Genomic DNA, 6,703 nt, shown 5'->3' with positions numbered 1-6,703 from the left:
TGTTGTCAGTTTCTAACCACAATTCCTCATTTATGTTTTCAGCTTTTTTTAGAAGACAGGAAAGGTGCGGTCAAAACTGATCAAACAGCATTTTGCAGAAAAGAGTTCACACATCTGCAAAATGAATTCTCAGTCAATGCATGTTTTCTCTATTCTTTCTAGCACAAGTGCTCAAGACTAAAAAAGCCATTAAAGCCTCTGAAGTCTTAGTAACTTGAATTTTTTTTGCTTATGATCATGCACTGTGGTCTTATTTTATACCCAGCTGCCTCTCCTCTCCTCCATGCTACCCTGCAGAGGCCACAAACTGTGCACTTTATGTCTGAGGGTAGACATCACAGAACTTATTGCAATCAAGAAATTATACTAATTTATATATGACTTACTGTGTACTCTTGTAGACAAAGCCATATTGAACATTCAGAGGTCACTCAAACTCACAATTCTTTGTCAGCTCAAGTCTCATTTCTTTCTTCATAGCCTTTATTATGATAGGTAAATCATGCCAGAAGAGAGGAGTGTTCCCCTTGGGCATTGAGCAATTACATAGCTTATGCCAGTCAAACATAGCTGCTATAAATATATTTTTCCTAATCTCTTGAATCTAGCACTGCTTCCTCACCACTCTTTTCTCTCAAGTCTAAACAAAATCGTGTGATCTCTTTCAGTAAAGCACACAGTAACTGAAATTCCCATTGCTATCATATGTCTTGGGATGTATTCCTAAGAGTAGGGAAACATGCAGACAATCAGATAATACATGAAAATGTGTCCTGTTATAAATTTTAAATTATTATCTTATGTGTTAGTTTTTATCAAATCTAGTTTTATTTTATTTGGCAATGTGAAGCAGTGTAAACTCAGATTAATCAACCAGTTTTGCATTGTTGAAGAGTAGTGGTCAAACTGGCTTTGTACATCAATTTCCATACCTACTTCTGTCAGGGTAGCAAAATTCTCATACACCTACAGAAATGTAGTTTAACTTACTGTTAAAAGTGACCAAAAACTTAGTCACCCAGCTGGTAAGAAACTAGAATTGTGTCTCTTATCAGGCTGATTCTGCCCTGTGATTGCACAGATCTGAATGTTGCTGTCTGATGTTTCAGGAAAGCATGAGAAGAAGAAAAGCTGAGCTGCTGAGTTTGCGTATTACATGCAGTCAGAGAGGATTCTCTCCCCACAAAGCATTCAAGTTAAGAAACAGATGCAAGATATCTCTCAGCAGTGTCAAACAAAATGGGGGAAAAAAGCTCAAACAAACAACTAATTAATGAACCTAGAGCTGAAAGGCTAGCATGCAAATAAACCAAGCAGATGGAATTGATGACAGACAAGCTAGATTTGTCTGCTCCGAATGATGCCCCAACTCTCACCCTACCCTTCCCTCTCCCCCTTTCAGACACATATCAAGTACCTTCAAAAAAATGGACACAAAGTGGAAGGGATGGTGGTTGTCTTCAGGGCATTAGCTATACCAGTTATTTTGTCCAGTGGAAAGACTGGCTCAACAACCCATTCCCTCTTTGTTCAGATGCCCAGATTTCTGTGACTCCTGTGCAAGATGGTTAATTTATTGCCATTTTTCCTAGTACAGAATACCCAGGCTTCACTTAGCCCTATTTCTCCTGCTTTTCTCAGATCTGCTGGCTCACACAATTGGCGTTCAAATGCTAGGCCTCTGTTAGCACTGTAAACAGATTTGATGCTAGTGATGGGTCCTAAGGTCCAGTCTGGAGCCCAGAGCAGGAGCAGTCCTGGGACAGCAAGGCATCCCTCCCTGCTGAGCTCAGCCCCAGGCAGCAGCAGGTACACACCTACCCCTGCCCTGAGCCTGCCAGCGGATGCAGCCTCAGAAACCATTTTACAACTCATTGCATCTTCGATTACTGCGTGTGGGCATAAAAGATACAATGGAAAAACTTACTCATGAGAAACTATCAAGTAATTTTTAACCTCCACGGCCAGTCATTGCTGTGATAAACAAAATGAGCTGGTAATAGTAACTCACCTTTACTCCTTGCTTTTGATATCAATATTCCATATAACTACTTTCATTTTGGAACAGTATTTATGACTTGCTTGTGATTCACTGCAAACCTGTGCCAGTTCACACCAGAATAGGTGTACTGACTTCAGGGATGATTTTTGCAGTTTGCATTTATGCTTAGATTTATTTTATTTAAATTACATTGATGCCGACCTATTCTTTGCAGCTAGATATAAGCAGATTATCGCGTGGACTCTGTTTACAAAACAAATATATTCACAGTGATAATCTAGGTCATCAATTTTAATCCAACTAATTTCTGGATAGAGCTTCTGATTGGACTACTTTCATGTCTATGAAATAGAAAAACAGTCTGTAAGAGCTGAACAGAAAATCCACTGTCTCCTTTGATAAATTATTCTAATAGTCCATCAAGTTTGCTTAACAGATATCTCTGTATCTTGGATGAGTTTTGCCCTCTTAGGGAAAGGTAGTGGATCCAGTCTAGTAGAGTGCAGAATGTGGATGATGTCAGGAGCAATTGGAATGCCTTCTGAAAGGAGGGTGTAGGAGGCTGTGGTTGAATAATCTGGGTGTTTCTCAGTTGTATAATCTGGGTGGTACTCAGTAACTTGAAACTGCAGCAGATTCAACCAGCTTCCTTTTAATAAGCGGATAACATCTGCCAGGATCCTCTGTATATAAGAAGTAGCTATATGTGATATGACACAGGGGTCCCTAGCTCTGCAGATGACAATAGGGTAAGCCAAAATTATTGTAGGCACAAGTGCAAGCAAGAAGAGCTCCAAGTGGGTGGCTATGGGAAGATATTAAATGGAGTTATACATGCCTATGCATTCTAACCTGCTTTTAGTGTTATATACCTTTGAAGTAGGTATTCATGAGCTCCACGCTCTCATCTCTGTGGCAGTCAGAACCACATAAATGTACACTGCCAAACTTCTTTGTTTGGCAGTGTACATTTATATGGTTCTGCAACATGTAAACTTTATCACCATGACACGTGCACCGCCATGCATGACACTTTGCAACATGCAAACTTTATCACCATGACATGTGCACTGCCTCTCGAATCGCTGAGTGCGGAGGTATCGTGAACTTTGTGTTCCCATGAACTCACAAGGTACTGATATCACTGAGAAGTGAAAAAGTGCTGATTTAATTGTCTCTCTTGTGATTTTATTAGAAGAAAAATGGAGAAGTAAAGTTGAGGTAGCTCTTCCCCTTTCCATTGCACCCCAAGTGAGATCTGCTTGCAGTCATGTTACAAGTGACTTTGGTTGTGCAGTTCCTGCATATCCATCCACAGGGAAGCAAAAGCCAACAGGAGCCAACTCAGTTGCTGCAACAGCCTCAAGGCAGGATCTGACCCTGATTTGGGAACCTAAACACACAAGCAGGACCTTGCTTGTCTTCACAATAGCTAAAAATGGTACCTCTAAACACCTTGAAATTGTTTCCTCTTAGCCTTCCTTCTGCCTTTCCCTAGGCCCTGATGCGAATACAAAGGCAAATTTATTAATTTATTGAAAACAGGAAAATCAAACCTAAGAACTATAGATACAAACAACTTTTTTCTTTCATTTAAACCACCAGAATATGTTTCACTGGAAAGCAAACACAATACAGACAACTAGAACAAGACTGCAGATTAAATCCATTTCAAATGTTGATGTCCTTAGTGATTGCACCCTAGTGCATTGATCACTCATAGCATGACATTTATGTAGATTATTTATTGGGCTATGATTTAATTAGAAGAATCTCTAAGGTGACTGAAGTCAGAAATCTGATATCAAGAACCCCGCTGCTTTGAAGCGTCATTAACAATACCAGAATATCTCCATATTGTTCAAAAGCCACTGACAAACTCCTATCACATATAAATAAGTTGCTATGAACTTCTGACTTCAACACTATCTGCAAAATTCCAACTTGTTTAATACCTAGAGGAAGCAGCACGCAGTGTAAACAAAGATGATGTTTGAATATCAATATTTAATGAAAATGTAAAACCTGCCAAGCCAAGTCTCAGATCAATGTATTTTTTTTCTCCCAGCTAAAAAGTAGTTGCTATTCAGATTCTGAGTCACAAGTCTCAGATCTCAACCTTGCTCATTTTGGCTTCATGAACAAACAGAAAAAAAATTGCTTTTACCTTCTCTTCCACTATCAGGATAGAGAAAAGAGGAATTAGAATAGGTAGTGCCTAGTGGCTTTAAACACAAATATATTGAAACTAATGTTTAGTACATAACTCATTTCAAAATGAATTCATTCTGGAGAAAGACACTGAAAAGCCAGATAACTGAAGAGATGGACATTCTGAAAGGGTAAAACCCCAGTAAGTGTAATAAATAATAAGTGTATTATTGAATTGAAGAACTGTAAAACTTCAAGTGACCCTTTGTGTCCCTACACCCAGCTTTGGTTTTTTCTTCATTTCTTTTATCTTTCTTCCTCTTTCAAATTTTACTTTCTTTAATGTTTCCTACCTCACTCAGCTAAGCATCTTTCTTTGCTTTCAAGCCATATCTAAAACTCAAACCTCACTGCAGCCTCACTGCCTTACCCAGTTTTTGTTCACACCTTCCTCTTCCTGAACTTCTTCCATCATCTGTACTGTCTAAAGCTTACCTTTGGAAGACCTGTATGTTTGGAACCATGCTTAGGGCTTTTTTTTTTATTCTTTATTTTTTGCAAAGCATGGGAGAACAAACCAATTTCTTAACCTTCTGGATGCTCGAGGCTTTTTGTGGAAACATTCTGCTACTCACAGCATCTTCCTGAGATAAGTTGCTGTGCCAGTAAAGGAGGAGGGGAAATCAACTGGTACATGTTTTTGCAGGTAAAATATTAATTCATCAGACCAGCTAGTGACCTTTTTTTCACACTTTTCCATTGCTTTCCAACATCTCTTTCAGGATGAGCAAATTGACAGCAGCTACCCTGTGGTCTCACAAAAATCTTTGCACAGCCTATAAAAGAGATATTATTTGCTCCTTCCATACCCTCATCTGTCTTCTACAACCATGTAAGGGAGAGCAAGATTGCATCTTTCTCATCTTCCTTCCTCCTACCCATATTAAGTATTTTTGAAACACAGCTGAGATAATACCTACACTATGTTGCCAGAAATTAAATGTTGCTTTAGTACCCCACAAAGCATGCTTAGAACTTTTCTGTTTTCAATCATTGCACTAAATCTAGTCAGAAAACAAAAGTACAAAGAATAAGTGAAACAATGGCACCAAATATGGTGGTGAGAACTTAGCAACAAGTTAAACTTGAAAAGAAAAAAAGGCAACTCTGTAATACTCTGAACTTGGCGGAGTAGCAATACAAAAGGTCGGTGACAAATAATTTCTGTGTAGACTAAATCTCCATTTTTAGCAATGTTATCCCAAACTTGAAAGAGAAATGCCAGTTGAAGTGAAATGAGAATTTCCCCAAGAATCTCTCTTAACAAGCTAGAAAAAATTCCAGTCAAGCCTTTAAAGTTTACATTCTGATAATATTATGACAAAATATAGTGTGAAAGATATACAAATAACATAAAGAAAACAAAAGCTTAAAATAAAATTATTAATATATTAATATTAAAAGATAATAAATAATCACTAAAAGTAGCATAAAAACCAGAGCAAACATAGCAAATCAGACAGCTAAGGTATTAACAAAATAGCCAAGGGCCTTCACCAAGCTTTGTGTCCTTATTATCCTGGGTTAAAATATATTTTTATGTCATGTAAGGCCCAGTAGAAGGCCCCATGCAGTTTTCCAGTTGCACTTTATAACATATTTTTATTTATCTCTGATTCTTAAAAATATTTTTTCTACTTTGCAGTACAAAGCATATTGAAAAAAACCCTGTGGTTTACAGTGCAAAGCACCATGTATGAGGATTTACAGATCAAAATATAATTTATGTCACAGAAGTTATGACTTTGACACAGGGAATACAAAGATTTTAATAGAGTTATTTATAATTTAAAAGTCTGCAAGTGTGTTCTGATACAACCTAAATCCACAAGACTATATGTATACAGTCTGGTTCATTATCTACCTTAAAGTTAGAAAGAACAGCTCATTTACTAATTTTTAATTGAAAAAAAATACATATAATCATTTTTATTCTGCTATAACAGAAGATTTGTGTTACATCATTGATGATGACTGGTGGCAATTCTCAAATAGTAGCCTCCTGCCTGGATAAAGATTATGATCAAGTTTTCTTCAGGGCCCACCACGTGACACCCCTTGCATCCCTTCCAAGCTTCCTGTGGTTCTCACCATCATCCCAGCTCTTAAGGAGTAGTTAAATGTATTACTACACTCTGTAAGCTGCAAAGGCTCTAAACCATGTCAAAACCTAAAGTCTTGACTGATTTGTCTCTTCAGTAAAGCTGGGAGCTGTAGTACAGAGCACAGAAGACCTTTAGCATTTTAAGCAATGTTGATTAGGTCTGCTCTAAGTAGATAACAGTGTTGAAAGTGCTGGCAGGTTTGTTTATCCCAAGGCTCTAAATGCTGCCAGCACCTGAGGACCAAAACAATTGTTAGCAGCACTGGGACCAGTTTGCAGCATTTCCTTGTGCTGAGCAGAGCTACATCTCTGGCACTGCTTGACCCGCTCCCTCAAGCAACACCTGCTACCACATTTGGAGGAGAGTTAATAGTGCCTGCAATCCT

Source organism: Melozone crissalis, unplaced genomic scaffold, assembly GCF_028551555.1.
Source record: "Melozone crissalis strain CALT ecotype California unplaced genomic scaffold, PUWL_Pcris_2 ptg000004l_1, whole genome shotgun sequence".
In the NCBI taxonomy this organism is placed as follows: Eukaryota; Metazoa; Chordata; class Aves; order Passeriformes; family Passerellidae; genus Melozone; species Melozone crissalis.
Note: the sequence above shows the minus strand (reverse complement) of the source record.